Source organism: Tenrec ecaudatus, chromosome 8, assembly GCF_050624435.1.
Source record: "Tenrec ecaudatus isolate mTenEca1 chromosome 8, mTenEca1.hap1, whole genome shotgun sequence".
NCBI lineage: Eukaryota > Metazoa > Chordata > Mammalia > Afrosoricida > Tenrecidae > Tenrec > Tenrec ecaudatus.
In genome coordinates, this window is record NC_134537.1 from 28,733,462 (window position 1) to 28,745,529 (window position 12,068).

The 12,068-nt window shown below is 47.0% G+C and overlaps 1 non-coding gene across 1 annotated transcript; it reads left to right on the forward strand.

Annotated features, from left to right (window-relative positions):
- The first annotated feature begins 8,387 nt into the window (after positions 1–8,387).
- On the forward strand, positions 8,388–8,522 carry LOC142455889 (small nucleolar RNA SNORA33). Its single transcript, XR_012786000.1, has one exon. It is a non-coding gene; the product is annotated as a small nucleolar RNA SNORA33 (small nucleolar RNA).
- The last annotated feature ends 3,546 nt before the right edge of the window (positions 8,523–12,068 follow it).

The following is a 12,068-nucleotide window of genomic DNA, read 5'->3' on the forward strand; positions in this document are numbered from 1 at the left end:
GCCTGCATTGCGAGCAACATGACACGTTGGACATTTATTTAGCAGAGCAGGGAGGAATGCATTGTGCTGCAACAGGTTGTGTATGCATCTCATAAAGGGAATTTGTGCATTCACTGGCTCTGATTAAAAAGTAAACCATGGTGTTCTCATTTATTTTCATGAGTAGTTTACTTAAAAACAATAGAAGTTACTTGCATGGTTATGGCCTTCAAGTTCTCTGGAAAAATATTTTTAAAATGATTTTTCCCCCTGATTTTGTACTGGAAAAAATCCTCTGCATTTTTTAATCTACCTTTCTATTTCTGTTTGTATCTTTTGGGCAATTAATTTAGTTAGTGAATCTTGAAGCAGGCCTCTTCCTAAAACACATATTAGTGAGTAAAACACAATTTTCAATAGTACAGTGTGTGTTTGATGTAAATGTGCAGAGCTTTAGCTGCCTCCTGGAGGAGAATGCTGCCAGCTACCTGCTTCTGACGTCTGTCTGTCTCAGAGGCTGAGCTTGCAGGTGGAGACGACAAACCCTCCTGAGGCAAAGGCTGGTGATGCATTTGCCGGGTATGTTGATTTAGAATCTCTCTATTTCTACTAGACAGCACTGCGTACCATGGCTGGAGGGGAAGGATGTGATCCCGCCCTCTTGCCCACTGCACCCCGTCCCTACCTTACCCCCTCCAAAACTTGCTGGTGGCACACACCCAGGGCAACCCCATGTGTGTCTGCGTCAAGCTGTGCCTCTTGACGTTTTCAATGGTCTTGAACTTGCTGTGGAGCACTATTTCACCTTGCAATAGGTAGGCTTACCAGGAGCCAGAATCAACTCCGTGGCCACCAACACCAGTCAGGGTATCTGTGTCTTCAAAACCAAACCAAACTCACTGCCATCCCATCAGTTCCGACTCACAGAGTAGAACCACCCTGGGGTAGCTTCCGAGATGGTCAGTCTCTACAGGAGTCAAAAGCTTCATCTTTCTCCTGTGGAGAGGCTCAGTGGTTTCGACCTGCTGGTTGTTTGGCTAGCAGCCCAACGGGCAACCCAGTACGTGTCTCTCTCTCTCTCTCTCTCTCTCTCTCTCTCTCTCTCTCTCTCTCTCTCTCTCTCTCTCTCTCTCTCTCTCTCTCTCTCTCTCTCACACACACACACACACACACACACACACACATCACTGCCATCGAGTCAATTCCAACTCAGTGACCCTATAGCACAGGCTATCACTACTCCTGTGCCTTTTTGACACTGGAGCTCCTTAGGTAGTAGAAAACTTAGTCTCCCTCCCAAGGACTGGCTGGTGACTTTGAACAGTTGACCCTGGGATCAACAGACCAATGCATTTACCCACTCACTCACTGCCATTAAGTAAATTCTGACACATGGTGACCCTGTAGGACAGGGTAGAACTGCCCCTGTGAGTTTCTGACCCTGTGACTCTTGACTGGAGTAGACGACCTCATCTGTCTCCCGCCGAGCAGCTGGTAGTTTCTAACTGTGGAGCTCTGGTGGGCAGCCCAGTGCATGACCACCATGCCACCAGGCTCCTCCGTTACCATGACAGGGCTTTAAAATGTTTGTGCAAAAATTCCATTACCTATTCATTCAAAGTTTCCATGAACTCTTTGAAGTTTGTGTGTGTGTACAATGAGAGAGGGGCAAAGGAGTGGGAGAAGGGAGGAGAGAGAGAGGATGATTAGGGGGTATCTAAGCCCCACCACCAGCCACTCCAGGTTACCCCACAGCCCCAGGCCATGGGTTGTCTGGTTAATAGCTTTTCTATAAACCTATCTTTGAGCTCATAAACAGGGGGCATACAGAGACTTTGGACCTGCATTTCGTTACATCAGACAGTAAACTAACTTTGAACTGTTTGTCAGTTTTGGATTTTTTCACCAAGAGATAATGCCAACAGTCCTTCTGCCCACAAACTCCTGCGTCCATGTGGTTTCTATTGGTGGAAACGTTCCGCCTTAAGGATTGCGTATCTCTTCATAAATGTGGGTTAAAGTTCCATGCTCTCTGCTCACTTCTCAAACTATCCTGCATCTTCGCTATGTAGAGTGAGTGACCGTTGTTTTCTAATAGCGATCAAATGACAAGGCTGAGAATCTGGCTCTCTTCTGCAGGGCACTGCTGCCTATCCTGGGCAGTGCTTGATCTTGCCCCAGAAACCGCTGCTCCGTACCATCAGCAGCTCAAAGGCATGACCGATCCTTGCCCTGGACCCTGCACAGTGCCTTTGCCTGCCCCGCTGAGGCCCCAGAGGACGGGGTGGCAGGGTGGCAGGTCTAGGTAGAATGTGAGAGGTGCCGCTTTGCCTTTCTGAGAGGTACCCAAGCAGGTACGCTTGAACTTCCTGAGGTTGGCCAGCAACACCCCGTTTTTGTTTTTTTTGAGCTCTTCCTTGAAACAGGATTCAAAGAAAGGCCAGGCCAAGAGACACATCGGGGTGACAGACACTATTTTGTTCCCTTTGACCAGGAAAGAAGGCTTTGCTTCCTGCCAGACTCTGCTGCTTCCGGAGGATGCCTTGTCCCCTCAAGGCTCCTCTGTCCCATACACATGGCCTCCTCGGGGCAGGTCCCAGCAGTGCCCAGGCACATGGCCACCCAGGTTAGGAGACAACTGGGAACCAGGACCAAGCTGAACCTACCAACTACTACCTCACTATCCTATGTAACTTAGCAGATGACCTCAAACTTTCTGAAGCCATGGGAAAAGATATTGGAAAAAAAGGTCAGAGCTTGCTGAGCAAGTGGAAAAGTGTAATATTTATACAAAGCAAATGGGAAGAACACAAAATATACATTGGTGCGCTAGTTACGGCCCATGTTGTTAATAGAAAATTATAAAATTTTACCTTCAAATATCTGGGTAATAGAGTGGATGACAGGAGCCCTGGTGGCATAGTGGTTATGCTTTGGGCTGCAAACCACAAGGTGAGCAGTTCAAAACCACCAGCAGCTCCTTGGCAGAAAGACGGGGCTTTTTCTAAATAGTTACTTTTAGAAAGTTACGCATGGGGCAGGTCTCTTACAGGGTTGCTACCGGTCGGCATCATCTAGAAGGCAGTGAGAAGGGGAAGACAGAGCTTTTGAGCTTTGTGGAGGAAGGGTGTCTTTTACTTGTCATCAATGCCATCGTCAGTATAACTGCACACCGTTTGTTTTAGATGCTGCTGGGAATTCGGACTCCACAACCTGCCTGGGAGGCAAATCCACACCCGGAGCTTTGTCCTAAGAGACCCAGTGGGGGATTCGTGATTGGATTTTCTCTTTGATCGATTAGTTGACCCTTTAATTGGGTATTTTTTTCTGTCTTATTTCAAAAGTCATATTTAGCGATTAGGAATTTCTATTTGATACTTTTCAAGCTGCCGCCCCTCCCATTGCCCCTGAACCCCACGCATGCGCTACGGCTAGACTTGGTTTCCCGGCTTGCCTGCACGGCTCCGGAGTGGAAAAGTACACAGATGGCCCTCAAAAGGCCAGCAGAGCACGGTCCTACTCTGGAACCTAAACGTAGCGCTCAAAGGTTCAAAGATTTCTTCCCATTCCCTAAACACCATCCAAGCTTTCCTACCTCTTGACTTGGCCAATGTATTCCCTCCACCCAGCCTGCCGCGATCCCGCTGACACGCCCGGAATGCTGCCCATCCCCAGGGTCAAATCCACGGCGCCCCTCCCATCCCCCATTCCTTGCCCACCTTCAGCTGGAAAGGACTCTCTTCTGGCCCATGAACACTTACAGCACCCGGCTCCTCTTACGGGTAGTCATGAACGGCGGGCCTGGGTGCATACACGTTGCAGGGGCCCGGAGCAAAACGAACACGATTCCAAAAGGTATTCAGAATTTCAAAATGGTGATAGGAAAAAAAGTATTAGACCAAGTTCAGGCCCCATTTGTGTATGCAGCCTTGCTGGAGCTCCCCGGAAGCTGGCCCTGAAGATTAAACTTCTAGACTGAAAACCCTTCTTGGGGGACCTGCCTGCTGCACCTCTAGTCCTAAGCCCTGTGTCAGGGCACTCCTTTTGGTGGGGACTCAGCTTTGTGTAGCTGGGCCGCCCCACCCTTTGATCCGTGCCTTATCCACGACACTCGCCTGGCTGATGCCCTTGGATTGGCCCGGGGCACAAGGAACGGGAAACCTGATTGGTTCTTTTGCCACCGGATCACTGTCTCTCCTTCCCGCCTCCCCTGTTGCCAAAAATGTCCAACGGACTTCTCTTTGTTGCCATTGTCTTCATGCATCAGATAGATGGATCCCTTGCATATTTTCGCCCCATTGTATTTCTTCTCTCCAACTGCATGACAACCACAGATGTTACCTAACGCCCGGTGAGACGTGCACTGCCTCCTTTAATGTCCCAGCAATCTTTTCTCCTCCTTCTTCTTCTTTGTTGTAGTAAGTGCCTGTATCAAAATATTTGCCCTGACCACATGTACGATTTAGTCGCATGAATTGTATTCATCAGACTCCAACAATGACGTTGTAATGATTCATATTCCTTTTATTGATTCGTGAGCCCAGGCTCAAAAGGTTCTATAAAACTAAGGTGACAAAGCTAAGGAGCCCTCCCCCTTCGGCCCACGGCTGTATTTCCTCTGACAGATGAAGCCGTCTGCTCCCGTGGGGATTTACAGACTCAGAAACCTTAGGCAGCAGGTTGACTCTGTCTTACAGTGTTGGTATGAGTTAGAACTGGCTCAACAGGCAATGGAGATGAAATAAGAGTTAATCTGATCTATTTTGTGGTACCTCTAGGTGTCCCCAATGTCAGTGGATTATAGGGTTAGTCCAGTCTCCTTTATTGTTAGCTTGTCCTGTACCACGCTCTACTCTGAACATCTGGCAAATGTCACTAAGTCTTCGGCACAGTCTACTAGTCCGCTGCGGGGGAGCAACTCTGCCCCATGGTGACCTCATAGTACAACTGTGCTGCTTAGGATTTTGTCCATGATCTTGATGGTCTAGAGGTAGGTCACCAGGCCCGTTTTCCCGAGTTGCCACTGGGGGAATTTGAACAGCCTTCAGCAGGAGGGTAGCACAAGCTCTTTGGACCCAGAGAGTGTATGGCCCACATTGAACAGATGAGAAAACTGCAGCTCAGTTAGATTCTCTAGCGAGGTCACAGAGGCAGGGAACGGCAGCTCCAGGGTTGGACTCCTAATCAAGCGAGGCTGCTCCCATGGCCCTGCCTACCTCCTGGTGCCTCTCCCCACCCCACTTACCCTTTCTTTTTGCCAGTACCATCCTCCCACTGCCTCGGCCTCCACCAGAATCTGGGGCCTTGAGACTCAGCCAGTTGCTTCATCTACCAAATCCGTTGGCCACCAGTTGCCCAATCCCGATGCAGAAAGGGACAAGCTCCCACATCACCTGCCCTGACCCTGAGCTTGGCACCCTCTCGATTTTGAGTTGCCACCTCCTAGGATTTCAGCAAAACAACCAGAGGCAGACTGTCCCCCAGTGTTTCAAGAGGGCCGACGCCAAGGAGTAATCAAGACATGCTACTAGCTGAGGCCTGCGTAGTCTTCAGGAAGATTCTGAATCCTCCTTGTGTTATTTAGCCTCAGACATTTTCCCTTTCAACATTCAAGAAGCCCAGTCAAGGCCATCTGTTAAAAATGGCCTGTGTGCTTGACTATCAGTTCCTTTGAGGGTCCAGATAAGTTGCTGGAAGACAGGAGAACTTATCTGACTTGGACTTGGAGTGAGTACCAAATAGGCTAGCTTCTTTTGTAGTAATTGCGAAATTGTCCTTCACTGATGTACACACATAGGTCCGTGCCCACAGAGATGTCTGCAAAAGCAACTTGACTCATAACCATAAAGGATTCATCCTACGGTTAAGCATTGGGACTGTTGTGAGCGATTATATAAGATGGTGAGGTGGTCTGTGAGAATGGTGTGGCAGGGGCACCATGCCTTCCCCAACTTCATGAGGGGGAGAGAGAATCATCAGCATCAGCTCAAGGCTGCTTCCTATGAAGCAGGGCTCGTACATACCTCCTCTCTCCAAACTTTCTTCCCATGTGGACACTAACACTGGCTGTCCCTACACACGACTTCTCTGTTTGGTTCCATGAAGAATTGTAGAGGCCACAAGGAGCCCACAAACAGCACTCATGGTTATGGGATTTGTTGGAAAAGGAACAGGTTACAGTTCAGGATCAGAAATTACTCAGGATACAGTTCTTCAGTAAAGATAGACTCTTCTCAACTGTACCCCAGGCCTACTTCTCTCTGGCTTTTGACTGATCAGGCCCTTGGCCCCGTGATCCTTAGGTTCTTTTGTGAAGGCCTAGCCTCTGCCCTGCTTTTCAAGTGTTACAAAGCTCTTTGACTCAGCCAATAAGTGTCAAAGGTCAGAAATCCTCCTGCCCAAATGTGCTTCCCTCTCTTTGTAAGCCAGAAGCCCACCATGCCTTCTCCTGTCACCTGCTGCTTCTGCTGCTTACCTGCTGCCACTGCTTCTTGCTGTCTCTCAATGTCTCTGGTGTTACAAGTCTCTCTCTGTCTCCTAGATCCAGGAGGTCCCCAGGGCAGGGACTCTGAGCCCCAAGGATGCACACTGCTCCTATATTTTCTTTAGGTCCTCTTTTCCATTTCTGGGATGGTTCATTTTAAAACCTTTTGCTCACTGCCATCTAGCTGATCCTGACTCATCACAACCCTGCAGGACAGGGCCGGACTGCCCTTAAGGGTTTCTGAGACTGTAAATCTTTACGGGAGTAGAAAGCTTTGTAATGGAGGGCAAAACTGACCATGGTTGTGAGATTTGTCTGAGTCCTGTGTGGTCACCACAATCAAACCCAGCAGACAGGAAGAGTGCTGTGGGAGGAATTGTGGGGTCAGGGTAGGCAGAGAAGGATGGAGAGTGGAGGCGTGTCTGCCCTCTGCCTTGTGGCACCTGGCTTTGGGATGGTCTGGAGTTGGACCTTCCTTCTCCTGTGTGTAGTCAGACAAGGCCAGGCATGCACCACTCCTACTCCCCTGCCATTGTCACAGTCCGGAAGGGCTTAGCATATCCCACCTGAAATTGGAGATCCTCTCAAGAGTAGATTTGGCTCATGGAATACTGAAGACAGAACACCAGGTGAGCTGTGGAATAACATCAAGGACATCACACAAGAAGACAGCAAAGGATTGCTAAAAAGACAGGGAAGAAAGAAAGAGACCAAAATAGATAGATACCAAAAGAGACTCTGAAATTTGCTCTTGAACGTAGGAAACGTGAAGTGAAAAGAAGAAACGAAGAAGTAAAGAAAACGAAGTTTTCAAAGGGGTTCTCAAGCAGACGAAGTATTTTACTGAAATGTGCAAAGACCTAGAGTTTAAAACCAGCAGGAAGGATGCACTTGGCATTTCTCAAATGGAAAGAACTGAAGAAAATGTTCAAGCCTTGAGTTTCAACACTGAAGTATTCTTTGGCCCTGAATTTTTTGCAAGACCCAGGAAGAGTTCGAATAAGTTGAAAGGAATACACAGAATCACTTTACCAAAAAGAATGGGCTGATAGTCGATGACTTCAGGAAGTCCTATCTGATCAAGAACCGAAGGCATTGAAGGAAGAAGTACAGCTACCTGAAGGCATTGGCTTAAAGCACTTGCTCCCCTTGCTTTTGCTTGGGCGACTTGTGCCAGGTCTGCTTTGTGGGAGGCTGGATTTCTGGCTCTTCCGTCATCTCTCACTGTGGGACTTGGTTTTCCCACTTCTTTCTATCTCTATTCTTCTTCTATAACCATGAACGATCTCAGGGCTTCTGATGAAACCAACGACTGAGCAACTTGGACCCTGAGTTAGCTCTGAGTCTCCCTGTGCTTTGTCTAACTCCAAACCAAACCAAACTCACGGCATCAAGTCTATTCTGACCCATAGCAACCCTCTAGGACGTGGTAGAACTGCCCTCATGGGGTTTCAAGACCACGAACCTCGATGGGAGTCGAAAGTCCCATCTTTCTCTTGCTGATGGCTTTGCAGTCAGCAGCCTGACACACAGCCACTCAGCCACTGGGGCTCCTCGCGGCGCTTAGCCGGCAGCTATAAATACAGCAGAACCCCGGGACGCGTCCGCATCAGGACTCGACATAACCGGATAGCAATGCGAAATGTTGAGAAAATTTTGCATCGGAGCTCAAACAAAACATTGGAATCCGACCCGGCGCATGTGATTTTTGTAAACAAAAGCAGTTTGTGTTTCAGTCACTCGGCATCAGTTGGCGTTGTTAACACGCATTGTTTAAACCTTTTGCAGCTATGTTCCAAGTGTTTTTGCTATAATTTTCTTAGTTTTTGTGGCTTTTGGTACTGTTTTTAGATTTTTTAAAAAACATGTCCTAAGAAAGAGGTTGGTTTTTTTTTTAAGTATCATCATGATAAGGAACTGGTTAAAGCCAGCCATTGATTCTGCTAACTTGTATGTGTTTGTGCAGAAATTTAGAGAAAAGCTGGCAATGGCAGTAAAGCCATGTTATGAGCCTTAAGGATAATTGACATCATTAAGAGCCCTGAAAGTGGCTACGTTAAAAAAAAAAAAAAGGAACTGGTTAACCGTGTTATCGATACAGTTGGTGATAAGTTAGCAAACCCTTTTAGAAAACAGTTAAGGAAATGCCAGCAGCAGACCACATTAGACAGTTTTTGTTTGTTTGTTAGTTTGTTAAAGAGAAAGGCAGCCAGGTCCTAGTGAAAAAAGGCAAAGAAAGGAAAAAAACAACAATGGCAAAGCAGCTACCAATTGATTTTATGCCCTTCCAAACAATGACTCTCTCCCCATCCGTGTCCACAGATACAGATCCTCCTCAATCTCAAGATATGGGCCCTACTGTAGTTGTTAAAAACTTTTTAAATAGTGTGTTTCTTATTTAAGTTACATTATTTCATTCTGAACTTATTTACTTTGAGATTTCTGTGTAATGTTTTGTATACAAAGGCAAGATTAGGGTAAAAACTTGATGGTCGAGAATGGATTAATCCATTTTCACTTATTTCTTATGGGAAAAATTTATTCGGAACATGACTGCATCGCATCTCCACCTTCCTTCTGGCATGGATTAGCATCAAGGTCCAGGGTTCTACTGTATTAAATTTGGCTTTGGAATTCACCCTGATGGTGAGGTCTTCTGAGAAATTCAAAGGTCCTGGTGCCTCCATCAAGGAGCCCAGGTGGTGCCATGGTTAAGTTCTTGGTTGCTAACGGAAAGTTGGCAGTTCGAGCCTGCCAACCACTCTGAGAGAATGATGTGGCAGTCAGCGTCTGTCAAGGTTATATTCCTAGAAACCCTACAGGGGAAGTTCCTCTCTGTCCTATAGGGTTACACATACGTGGAATGGACCTATGGCAATGGGTATGGATTTTGGCCTTTGGGTGACCAAACAGTAAAACACTGAACTGCTAACAAAAAGGTTGATGGTTTGATTCTCTTTGGAAGTATCTTGGAAGAAGGCTGTGGAGATCTGCTTCTGAAAAGTCAGGCCAAAAAGACCCTACAGAGTTCTACTCTGCATACACTGGGTGGCCGTGGGTCAGGATCAACATGATGACAATTGGTTTGGGTTTCTTTTGGGTGCCCTCCTCAGCTGTCATCTTGTAGGCTCCACCTGGGAAGTACCGCTCAGTGCCTGCTGCCTTCTCTCATAAGTTTTCTTTCCTCTTTTAATCCTAAAACCACCGGGCCTGGCTTCTTCTAACAACTCTAACAGGCTCCCAGTGTCCTCAACACCTTATCTGGCAAAATAGTGTGGCCCCAAAGAGTATTGTATCAACACAGTGATGCAGGTCTTGTAGAACATATGCACAGATAAATAATGAATGTAACAAAGCACGGAGTGCAGACCCCAGGCCCATCTGTAGAGAATTGGACATCCCCTCACAGAGGGTCACAAGGAAGAGACGAGCCAGCCAGGGTGCGGTACAGCAACCATGAAACACACAACTTTCCTCTAGTTCTTTAATGCCCCCCTCAACCCCACTGGTATGACCTAGTTCTCCCGTATAAATCTGGCTAGACCAGAGCATGTACACTGCTACAGATAAGAGTTAATGACACACAGAATCCAGGAAAGATGAACCCCACAGAAACAATAATGGGAGTAATGATACCACGAGGATGGGGGAAGGGTGGGAGGGAAAGGGAGAACCTATTGCAGTGATTGGCATATTAACCCCTTCACACACACGGTGATGAACAACAGAAACACGGGTGAGGGGAGACAGTGGACAGTGTAAGATATGAAAATAATTTATAATTATCAAGGGTTCACAAAGGTAGGAGGATAGGGAAGGGAGAGAAAAATGAGGAGCTGATATCAAGGGCTCAAGAAGAAAGAAAATGCTTTGAAAAGGATGATGGTAACATATGTACAAATGTGCTTGATATAATTGATGTATGGATTGTTATAAGAGCTGTAAGAGCCCCCGATAAAATGATTTTTTAAAGTAATAAAGCAAATGACTGGTTACATGGAGCAAATGCAAAGCTAGCACCCATGGGAGAAAACAACGAGAAGCGGTGTGGGATCCAGCCCCACAGTCAAATGGGTCCTTCGGAACGGCATGTGCAATTAAAGAAAATAAAGAGACAGCAAAGACGGGTACAGGGGCTGTATTAGTCTGGGTACTTTAGAGAAACAAATCCACAGAAACTCATGTGTAAGAGTTTATATAAATCATAAGTACACATCAAGAAAACATCCCAACCCTGTGCTGCCCAAGCCCACAAATCCAACATTAACACATATGTCCGACACTAATCCACAAAGTCTTCCTCCATCTCACAAAACAGCTGCAATGATGCCAATTGCAGGAGGAAAGCCGAGTCAGTGAATGTGTAAGCAGCTCAGCGCTGGCAGGGGTCTCCACATGGGTGCTCCAGCACCCAGGGCTGCATTGGGGTAGGTCCATGCGGCTTCTCCTCAGGGATGTCTTGCAGGAAGTGAGCCTTGCCAGCTAAAGCAGGGAACTGGCTAAGGCAGCTGCACCCTGGTGCGACCATCACAAAGCCAGAGACCTGAGAACTAGAAAGGCGAGGCTCATGAATCCATTTTTCTCTCCGCCCTTCAATTAGCCCCACATGTGTTTATCAGCCAGGTTAGCACAATAAACTAACTCAGGGGCTCATCTCCAAAGGTGGAAGAGTAAGAGAGAGAGCAAGTTCATTTAACAGCAAGTTTAAATAGTAGCAAGGTGTGCAAGCCTACATTAGGCACATACACAATAGATTGGGCGAAGTGTGAATCTGCTATAGCCTGAGTTCTTTAGGAGAAACTTCAAAGGAAAGGTATGGCAGGTGAGCAAGCACTGGTGTTAATGGCTCCATAGTAATGGTAAGCCTTTGTGCAGCTGTTTTTAAATTGTTTTGTGTTGGGTCTCCAGCTGTGAAACACAGGAGGTGGGATGCATAATGGGAATAATGGATACAAGGGTTACAGGGAATGCAGGGGTGAGGGGTGGGCGATAGGGAGGGGCAGAGGATTTCAGGAGTAAATAATGAAGGCGGGAGGGGTTAGGGGGAGGAAGCCCTAGAACTCATCCTGGTTGCACGACTCATTATAAAGGTGATTTAACCATGGGGGGGGGGCAGTAGATAAAATGGATGTGGAAATAATTGTACAAATCTCCTTTATACGATTGGACGATTGAATTGTATGATATGTAAATTATATGCCAATAAAACTGTAGGGGAGATAAAAGAATAGTAAACAAAAGCAGCGATACTCTTAGAGAGAAGCATCCTTTTGACAGTGTGTGTGAGAAGCCAGTGGGTCGTGGTAGGCCACTTATCATTTTATAGAGGGTGTATGTGAGAAACCCATGTCCTGGAGAAATTGGTGCCTCGGGAGCTTATCCATCATCTTGAGACTCATGGGGCTCTTCGTCTGACACCCGCGCTGGTTTCCCAAGCGCAGTCGTAAGGAGAGTGGAGAATAAGCCACACATACCTTCTTCTAGGTCCTCAGTTTCCCACACCGCAGTTGGAGGACACACGTGAGACCACTCCTGAGCACATGTATTTGACAGAGTTGAACAGAAAAGTCTTACATTTTACAATCGGTGTGAGCTCTTCCTGTTG